This window comes from Pempheris klunzingeri, chromosome 21 (genome assembly GCF_042242105.1).
Source record: "Pempheris klunzingeri isolate RE-2024b chromosome 21, fPemKlu1.hap1, whole genome shotgun sequence".
NCBI lineage: Eukaryota > Metazoa > Chordata > Actinopteri > Acropomatiformes > Pempheridae > Pempheris > Pempheris klunzingeri.
Genome location: NC_092032.1, coordinates 8,176,202 through 8,187,061, shown reverse-complemented (window position 1 = coordinate 8,187,061; position 10,860 = coordinate 8,176,202).

The following is a 10,860-nucleotide window of genomic DNA, read 5'->3' as shown; positions in this document are numbered from 1 at the left end:
ATGGCCATTCTTGGCATCAGGAGGGGGGCCCCCTCCTCCTGAAGCAGGGCTAATTAACCGACAGGCTTATCTAATGATATCCCTATCTCCCGCTTTCTGTCTCTTTCTCTCTCTCTCTCTCTCTCAGCCTAGGCCCCCCTTAGACACGTCTCCCTGCACGCTGACATTGTTTTCTATTATTATTCAGGCACTGGTGCCTCGGTAAGTAGTAAAAAGCCTGTTGACCATTCAGTGGTCAGTGGAGAAGAGAGCTGGGGCTGTGGATAATTAAAAGTTCCCCAGGTCTCTGGCCCTCAGGGGTTAAAAGGAGGGGAGGAATAGGGGAATTGTGGGGCTGAAACAGGGGCCCTCAGTGGAAGTCATGTGCAATTCGCTCTTTTGGGTAGCTGCACCAGCACAACAGATCTGTGAATCAAAAATGAGTCTACAACCCTAAATTTACCAATGTGCTACATTCTGAAGTTTAGCTTGTGTGCTTATAGTTTAACTATTAGAATACACAGAAGAAGTTAGCATGAGTAGTGATAACCACTGTACACAGACAAAAACTGCCCTACCTGCATGCAATTTTGCTGTGACTTGAAGAAAAAATCATCACGGCCACACTGAAACAAAACATTTCAGATGTTAACATCAATGATAACCCCAAAACAAAATGGAAAAACAAAGCCAAATATTGCAGATCTCATGGATTATCAGTTTTGCAACTGAACCCCTCTGGTTCTTGCAGGTGTTCAGCTAGTGTGCTTATCACTTATCTTTTACATCCAGATATAGTTAATCTGGCTGTGACTTTAATTCGAAAATTAAATATTTTTGTTTTGGATCTGAATCCATCTTCGGACAATCTTTCATTTGGACAATGAATTTTGTATTTCTTTGTCTTTTTTTCCCCTTACTTTATTCTTTGTCCTGAAAACATGCGATACACTGGTCTCTTATCAAGTACGTTTTGTATTTACGTAGAGAACATTATAACCAAATGTTTGTCATTTTTTGAACATAAATCCTCAACACATAACTTCCCCCACCTCCAGCAAACAACACAGTGAAGTCATAGTGAAGCGAGGACTGTGGCCGTAGAGGCCTTCGATCGATCAGCTGATTAACGCTCATTACTGATTGGCTCTGAGCTGATTGCATCCCATCATCAAGAAATCACCTCTAGCCTTAAGGCATGTGTATGTGTGGGAGCTTGTGTGTGTGTGTGTGTGTGTGCGCGTGTGTGTGTGTTTGTGTGAGTATATATGATGGCGGCTGTCACAGCTCACTCGATTACTAGGAGGTGAGGAGGGGAATAGAGGGGGAGGGTTTGACCATCACAACACACACACACACACACACACACACACACACACACAGAAATGCACACACTATCCAGGGTCAAAAAGGTGTAAACAGAGCGCCAGAAATCATATTGCACGAGGGAGATCTTTCTGCAACAATCTCCATTGGCCGGCCATTCTTCTACCCTTCCTCCCTCCCTTTTCTTCCCGCCCTCCTTCCCCTCCTCCTTTTTTTGGAGTCAGATTTGAGCTGGGTCAAGCAGAAACGCTAGCCCAGTTTCCGCTGCTATGGCCGATAAGGCATTGTACCTTGGCCCAGTAAACAATGGGATGCCATCTGTCCATTAGTGAGAGCACAGCGTGAGGACAGAGAGAGACAGAGCGAGAAAGAGAGAGAGAGAGGGAGAGAGAGCGAGGGAGAGGACCCATTAGTAGGTCCAATGTGAGGGCAACTTGAAACACATGAATGGGAGAACCCTCAGTGAGGGTTAAGCAAGTTGGTGAAACGTTTGGGTAATGAAAAATGAAAAACTTTTTCCACAAAGCTATTTGCTGTTTTTAGCTGTGATTCCACCATAAGCTCATTCTGATGAAAAAAAAGAACAATAGAAAAGCTAGTTTCATTTTGGATTTGCAGAATACATCACAAAACCCATTTCGAAATAAGAATTCATAACATTACAACTGTGTGGGCCTCTGAGGCTTACTCAGCTAAAGAGGTGAACACAAAGGTGGCCTGGGGCAGCGCATGTCTGCCTCCAGCCATGACCCCAGAAAGACCCCCGCAAAATGTCCCCCGAGGGTCAAATGTATTTGTAACTAACATTCAAATGGAAAATCAAAGTCAAAGATCTTCCATCACAATGATACCAGATACAGCAAAATATGCTTCACAGCAGTGTAATGAGAGAAATTACCATCAGTCATGTGATTCTTTGTCTTTTGTGATGGAGACATCGCCTATATATGGCTCGGATCAAAGGCCCTTTGGTGTGGGAGTGCATAATGTAAATGCATACATTTTAAACATTTCATGACTAAAATAATGAAAACATACTGACTGCTCTAATGAAACAGTAAATGATTTTGTCCCATATGCAGCAGCAAACACATGTATTTGTACGCAAAGATGTTTCTTTTGTTACACTGCTACTTCACTTTTTTCAACATTTCTCATTTTCAGGGACAGAACATGAATGTAACGCTTATCCGTTTTTTAAGTTTATTCCCATACTGATGGAGGGATTCATATTTAGACCCCACTCACTGGTCTACCAGTCTTCTTTTCCCCTTTCTCTGTCTCCCTCTGTCTGTACCCATCGTCTGCCTTTCTGTATAGTTCCCTTTTACTCTCTTACGCACACCCGGGGAACTACTAGAAGTGGCAGCTTCACAGCTTCTCATCAGAGTGAAGGAGGAACGGGTGCAAATGTCTGCTCCTCGGATGACACTGTGCGTTGCAGCTCTGGCACTCTGGGGACACTATGGATGTGCTGCAAAGGAACTGATTTGAAAACTGTCGTGTGCCTGTGCGAGACTGAGAGAGTGTAGCATGTAGATTTGACTGTGAGTTTGCAAGTACATTCATGCACATGCCAGATGTCTTCAAGTATGTTGATGTGACATATGTGCATATCTTTAAATGTGTGTGATAAATGTGTGCATGTGCGTACATGCTTTAGTGCGCTTTGGATTGACTGTGGGGGGCCGCACACACATCTCAGTTCCATCCCTTAGGCAAAGAAGTCCTTCCAGAGTGTTTTCACTAAACAATCTATTTCTCGCTTAGGTTGTAACTCTCCAAAAACTGTTGTTTTCTGCAGCTAAAATTTGACAGTGTGTAGTACATGCTTGAACCATGGCACACATTGACAAGCCAGCGGTTGTGAAAGTGAGGAACTACATGAATGTCAGGCAGCGTGGCACTATACACGCTCAGCCAACACTCCACACATAGAGTTTTTTTAAAGCGATGTTGGCCAGCCAGTTTTCAACAGGTTTCATGTGACTAGAGGTCATATGACTTTGATTCCCGTCTGAACAATACAAATTCAATAAAAAACAAATAAGAACAAATAAGAGGTTTTGAAAGTGGATACATTTGTTGTTAAAATTTAAGGACGTGATGTGTAGACTGTAACTGAAAAGCCAACACAATTATAGGAAGTTTACCTTTATCCGTCAATGCACAGCAACGCAAGTCATGCTAATCACTCACAGGGTGAGCTGATATTCAGAGAGAAATAGATAGAAGGGGGGAGAAATATGTGTTGAGAGTAAGACTTAAAAAGACAGACTGAGGGGGAGAGACAGAGCGCCTGAGGGAGGATGGGGAAGGAGGGGTAGGGCTACCTGCTGCGAAACTTCAAAGTCCAAGCTGTCACCTACATTATTTGACCTTTCACCCCATACAAACCCATCATCATATTATTGTCCCAGTGTGTTGTATGTCAGAGCTGCTTTCTGCTAAAAGGAAAAAAGTGTTTCTGAGGAAAATCTAATTTCACCAAAGAGGAAAACTAGACTTAGGAGAGGACAGGAAGAAGAATTTGAGATCTGAAGGTGTGCCTCGTTCCTCTATAGATTTATATTTCTTTCTCTCTCAGTCTGGCCATCTCTTTTGCTCTATTTTCTCTCTCTCAATCTCCTTCTATCTTTCTTCTAGTGATGGTGGTAAAGAGAAGATGCCTTAAAATGATTAGAGTTAAATAAACGGTGGTGGGGCCTCAGGGCCTGGAGGCAGAGCTGATGGGAAATCAGATGCTATCAGCTAGGTGAAGTCGGGCTCACCTGGCTCAGCAACAACAACAACAACAAGACTAACTGCCATGCACGCCTCTAAATTATCAGGATTTACATACATTTCCACTTAAAACTGGGACAGGGACCGGGCAACCCAGAAAGTGTGAGAAAAATGCAAGGAGGCAGCTCGGAGGTCAACTTACTTTTAACTTGCTTGGATTATGACCTGCCACTATACATAAACATAGAAAAAATACACTAGCAGCACTGATCTGATCAAGTTTTCAGCCATGTTATCAGCGCTAACAATATGCGGACAGATTAGCATTACTGACAATGATCAATCTGCTGCCAAGCTCTATTTTTCACAATCTCAGTTTGGCATAGAGATATTCCAAGATTACTGATAATGGAGCAACAAAAGCTGCAGAGACATTTATATGTCTAGGTACACCAGGATACTGCAAAGGAAACTGAAATGTTCCCATGCCAATATGTATGGGGTATTTATAAGCATATATATATATAAAAAACACACATGCACACATCAAAATACTTTAGCAGCTTAAAAATCCTTCATAAAACCATAAGCTTCTGTATAACCACAGCTTTTGTAAGAAGGTAATCACTGATCATGTTTGACGTCATGCCTGGATTGTCATCTACCTAGTCTGTGTGCATGTGTTTTTGTGTGTCTTGTGTGTATATCTGAGGTCATGCCTGGATGGCAATCTATCTTTTTGTGTTACAGCGCCTTAGGGGAGATACTGAAATCTGATAAGCCAAGCAGGAGTGTAAATACCTAGCTACTTTAACATCACTGCAAAGAGGACACACCTCGCTGTGTGTGTGTGTGTGTGTGTGTGTGTGTGTGTGTGTGCGCATGTGCATAAGTGCTAATCTGTATAATATCCTGTATCAGTAGCACTTTGCACCAAATGTTTTGCGTGTGTGTAAGCTGTGTGTGCATGCATGCAAGACTTGACTTGATTAACTGTCGTCCTTTGTTCTTTGGGTGATATTCATCAGCAAGCCCACAACAGCACACCTGCCACAAACATTGTGTGTGCACAGTGCCCCTACGCTGTGTTATCAATGATGCTTCTTATTACACTGCCACTATATCCTTACCATATCCAAAAGACCGTCACATCTGTTTCTTTCCCTGTTTGAATCCTAATCCCGATGAGCCAATCTCATTTTCAGCAAAAACCTTTTGGCTTTTGAGACGTAAGAGGCCCGCACTGCAAATGACATAGGGCATAGCTGAAGTGACAGAAACCCCACGATCTAACATCATATCCTGAATTCTAGTGTGCGTGCATATGTCATTATTCGTATTTCTTTTGGAAAAAAACAGAAACAAAATCAGTATAGTTCATGATAAAGTTTCATGACACGCTGTGAGCCGCTTTTTGTGTTTCACTGCAGAGTGCAGGAGGGTCTGATGGCTTAGAAAAACAAACATGTGGCAGAGGGTTACTAGCATGAAACCTCACAATCGACGGCTGTTGTATTTAGGTGGCAGCGAATGAGAAATCCTCATTATTCTTTTTCAACAGCTCTCTGCCTTTGTGAAGACACTTCACCTCCAAACTGCTCCAGCAGATCTGTTCAGTGGTGGATAGGCCATGACTGGTTATACTGGGCAGCTCTCTGGTGGGAGCTGAAGTGCAATCTTTCCACAGGCTATTGCTATGAATGAAATAAAAAAAAAAATCTTAGTCTGCTTTGCATCTTATATATTATATATTTCATTTACTGCTGACAAAACAGCAGTAGACTGATATTTCAGTCTCTTTAATAGATATGCTTAAAATAGTCCTTCAGCCAAGAGTGTACATCTAGGTTTGTGTGTGACGGTGTGTGTGTGTGTGTGTGTGTCTCTGATTGTGTGTGTCTGGGAAGTAAAATCCAGTGCCTTTTGTTTATCCCCTGCTAAGTGTCTAAATCCTGGGGAGCAGGCTCGGGCAGGCTCCTAAGAAGGAGACCTTTCTCATTGAATCATCATCGGCCGCTTTGATGTGTGACCCCTGCTCCTCACGCTGGAAGAGGAGAAATTATAACATCTAGATGAGCTCAGAGAGCCTTACCGTGTGCCACATTAAAGTGCACACAAACCACCGGACATACATACATGCATGCATTCACTTGCAGTATATACAAACGCAGTCTTATACCGTCTCATATGTGAGTAATCACACATGCATACACACGGACACACACATGGCTCTGCCTGGCATACCCTGGAAAGATAAACCCTGTTCTTATATATTTTTCATCAGATGGTTTATCAGCCTGAGAATCATCTGGCTTGTAAATTGTTGTAGACATGTTGTGTAACTTCTGGTCAAATCGCCTTCAGACTATCGAAATGAAAAACTCTTGGTTTTAACAAACAATAGAGGATGAGCGAAACCTAAACTGAAATGTTCTGCAGAAGCACCTTTGACTCTTTGTCAGTTAAAATCAACTCTAGCTGCGTCTTGCTTGTGTCTTAATGGCTCTCTCTGCAATCCAGTTTTACCTGGTTCTCTGACCCCCTTTCAGGTCAAAAAGTCAAATGACTGCAGTGTGAAAAAAGAGGAATTATCTTCTAAACCTCCTGCAAGACTCTTTCAAAGCTGCAGTCATCAGTTTCTATCCAACAACTAAATGCTTCTATTCTTCTCTAAGACGTGTAGATGCAGATTGGGTTTGGAGACATTATGTTAGTGCTGAGGAGGAGGATTTGTAGGGGGGCATCTCTGCCTCTGTGCATGTCTTTCTTCCCTACCTGACTAAGGCAGATGGGACCAGAGTATTACTGCGGCACTTGAGCGTGCGATGATGCTGATCCACTCAGAATGTGAACCCGACCTGCACCTTTCACACCCAAAGCAGCATCCTCCCTTTCGAGCCTATCCCATGACACATTTGCACGCTAAAGCCATGCTATAATCTACCTTGGCGCTGCCTTAGACAACAGCTATGTCTAAGAGGGTTTTTTTTGTCAAGCCACCCTCCATCCCCCCGTCACCAACTTTGTCATCTTTTTCAGTTGACAGCTTTAAAGCCCCTACCTAATCGCCCACCCGCCCCTACCTAACTCATTTTGGACCAAATCATGTGCGTGCCAAGTGTGCCTCTCCTTGCCGTTGCAAGCTGTGCCTTTGTATCAGCATTACTGAGGATTTAGGAAAGAACTTGGGGATACCAGCGCACTTGATGTTGTTACGGAAACACATGTGGATAGTCCATGTGGCAAAGAGACACCGCTGACTTTTGTTTACATCTCTGCAGATGCCGTGAGGAACAATGAGGATCTATTAAAACCACATTGTCGATACATGCGAGTGTCTGGCATGAATCGGGGAGGATATTTTCAATACTTACTTTGTGTTTGCTTTTTACCCCCGCATCTTTTTTTTTTTTTTTTTTAATGATTCCCATGTCTGGCCCCACATAAAGCACTGGAACTACTTTTCTGTTGAAAACCTTAACTGCACAGTACTATTTAAGGGCATTTAGTGGTTTGTGGCAACTGACTCTAAATTGCAAAAACATTTGCACGGCAATACTGCCTCGCCTCGGAAAGTAGTTTCTAGATCAGGGTTTTATTGTGTTTGTTGATGACTGCCGTCTTTTTATGTGTTTTGCTCCATTGCTTCACTCCCTGTCCATTTTGGAGGAAAAAACAAAGGGAGGGAAAGAAAACATTCCACTTGTTAATTCGCTGATCTCACCAACAATCGATTGAGATGCGTTTGTCACTGTTACAGCAGATTGAATGGCCCAAAAAAGAACATGGAGGCAGTAAAAGCAAGCAGAGTTTAATCTGAAGTTGTGAATGACAATATTGATTTGCCTTTTCTTTTTTGACAGGACAGGATAGCAACTCAGAAACAAAGGTAATGGGGAATATAACTGTCACAACATGCTGTTTTTCTTCTCTCTCGCCTGTCTTTTACTCTTTTTCCATGTCTTTGTCTGGATCTGCTTCTTCTTCTGTCTGTGGTGTGATATGTTTTTGATAGCACATTTATTTTTGTCAAGTGTTTGTTGAGTGTTTATCAAGGACTGCTAACTGTTCCACCTCCTGTCATACATTTTGTATGTAGGAGTTTGTGGAAGAGAGAGACATAGCAATTTAAGAAAAAAATACAAATACAAAAATGGAAATTAAATTCTGTTCATCAACATTTTATTAATCTTAAAGGCAGAACAAGTAGGATTTTCCTAAAAGGAAAGTATATATTAATACAAAATAATTTCTCCCAATCATCACTCAAAGTGCGACCCTGCCTCCTGCGCTAGTTTTCTAAACTAGTGTGAATGTGGACCTGGATTTCATCCGCTTCAGGCGAGCATGCTAACCCTTATGAATGTCATGTTTACGAACTGCGACATGACAAATCCCACTCATTCTAACTTTAAATAATAGTGTAATAATAATGATGGCACCCGTTTAGAATAACACCTTGTAAACGTCTCCTGGCTTGTCTTACTGTATAACTAACAACGCAAATGCTTCACAATAATGAATAAACATTAAATGTTACCCAAGTCAACGTTAACAGACATTAACTTTAATTCCAATGCACACAAGTGTCGAAGCAGAGCAGAGCTCAGTGCAGCCTGCACCAGGCGAAGGGCTCATCTCTGTGAATGAGAGTGGAGGTATTTGCCTTTAGAGGGCCTTGTGGACACATTAAGGCCTATTTGCATGTCCATAACGCCAACAGAGAACCCCATCTCTGCACTTAGGCTCAGTGGAGCCGTAGGTTTAAATATTGCAGGGAAGCAGAGAATTGAAGGCTCCCTGACTCTTTTACAGAACAAGTAATGAGTCCCCACGATAGCTTGTTTTGGATGATTTAAAACACTATATTAACCGTCCGCTGAGGTTTCTTCTCTTGAAAGGAGTCATCGCTTCTGATAGTGGTTTAGCAACTTGTATATAAACGCGTACATGTATATGATTACTCCTTTAGGCCTTTTTGAAGACAAATGTTCCCCAATACGCCATTTTGAAAATTCTCAAAAGTTTAACAAGAACACAAGACTGACCTGCCAGCATGGAATCTGTGTCTCTTGTTTACACAATTATGCAAAATGATGGCCTTTCTTGACCATTCGTTGAGCCCCTCCTCTGTCACTTTTTAGAAAAATGTTACCCTTTTTTTCCTTTTGTCCCAACCACCACAATTAAGGGCTACGGCTCTGAATAACAAAACAGAGGCCCCTCCTTGCAAGGTAGCCTTAGGTTGTGTTTACACTCCAGGACATCAAAGGCATTGCTGAACTTTTCCAAGCCCCTCCCGCTCAGGTAGTAATCCCAAAGTATAATCTCTTTAAAAACTGTAAAGCCCATTAGAGTGACACCATCTAAATCCTCTCAGAAAGGGAGAGAGCAGGAGAGGGAGTAGGAGAGTGAACTTTGTGGGCCTCTAAATTGTGACAGACGCCTATCAAGCGGATTTATAAACGTGGCACGGAAGAGGAAAGATTGCTTGTTTACTCTCAAAATTTCCTGGGATATAATTGGCTAGATGGATGGTTGCTTCCTGAGCAAACACGCTATAGGTGGTTTAAACAACATAATGTGTGTTTACAGAGGAGATGTAATGGTGTTAATTTGGCCTAACTGACTCTAAAACAACAGCCAAACCAGTAAAACAAACAAATCTCCTTAGCTGCCCTGCCTTTAGGGGGATTCAAAACATAATTCAAACTCAAATAAATATTGTAAAACATTTGCCACCATACATATGCAGTTGGACTAGAGGTAACTGCTACAGCTACCTTAGTATGATCTTATTAGACCAGTCACATGTTTCTTTGCCGTCTTACTTCAACAGTTGTGCTGAATTAAACGTCTAAATAGTTCCTGTCCATAACATTCTCTGAGAAAAAAATCAATTGTACTTATACACTCACTGACTGGATTTACATGTTGGCTTGGCCTCAGGTCACAGTTAGATTATAGGCCAAAGAGGTCATCGGATTGCACACGATGGCATGGAGGTGATACCCAGCCACTCACTTCTTTCTCGTCGTATGTGCTCCTTTTTTTCGTTTTCCTTTCCCAGTCACTCACTTCTCTTTACTTTTTTCTCTCCTTTTCTGCTTTAATCTCCCTTTTCCTCCTCTCTTTCTCACTAACACTTGCGCTCAACTTCACCTTAGCTGCACATTCCCTCTCGATTACACTACACTACACACTACATTACACTACACTACACACACACACACACACACACACACACACACACACACAGACACTGTCCAATCATCCACTCCACATGCAGCGAGCAACTTTCTAAAAGCCATAAATCCTGGGGTGAAGAAATATTCCATTTCTACGGCCCCTTGCTGTGTACCGTCCCCCGGCTCGAGCTCTGCCATGCCATATCACAATCAATTCCATAAGCTAAACTGGGGTGTAAGGTGCTGTATGAAGGTCAGACAACCCACTTTGACTGCCATCTGAGCGTGAAGCACTTACCCTCCACACCATGTCCAAGCTAGCTGCCAAGTGAAACCTTAATATACCACCTTCCAGCAACTCTCCTGTAACTCTCCTCTAGGGCTCAGCCAACACAGGTCTTTGAGTGCCAGATACTGAAAGCAGATACTCTCTACGTTTACGTATTGATTTTTATTTTGTGTGTCATTAAATTTGACCTTTTTAATGCCAAACAATTACAGGATCCGGCAGAATTTTATTCATCAGGGTGAAAGCACCTTACACCACAGCAGACTAATGAAATTATTTTAGGTGGGTTAGCAGCTGCTTAAGGCAGGGTGACCACCCCATTTATTCAGTCATAAGCGAAACTCTGGGATACAT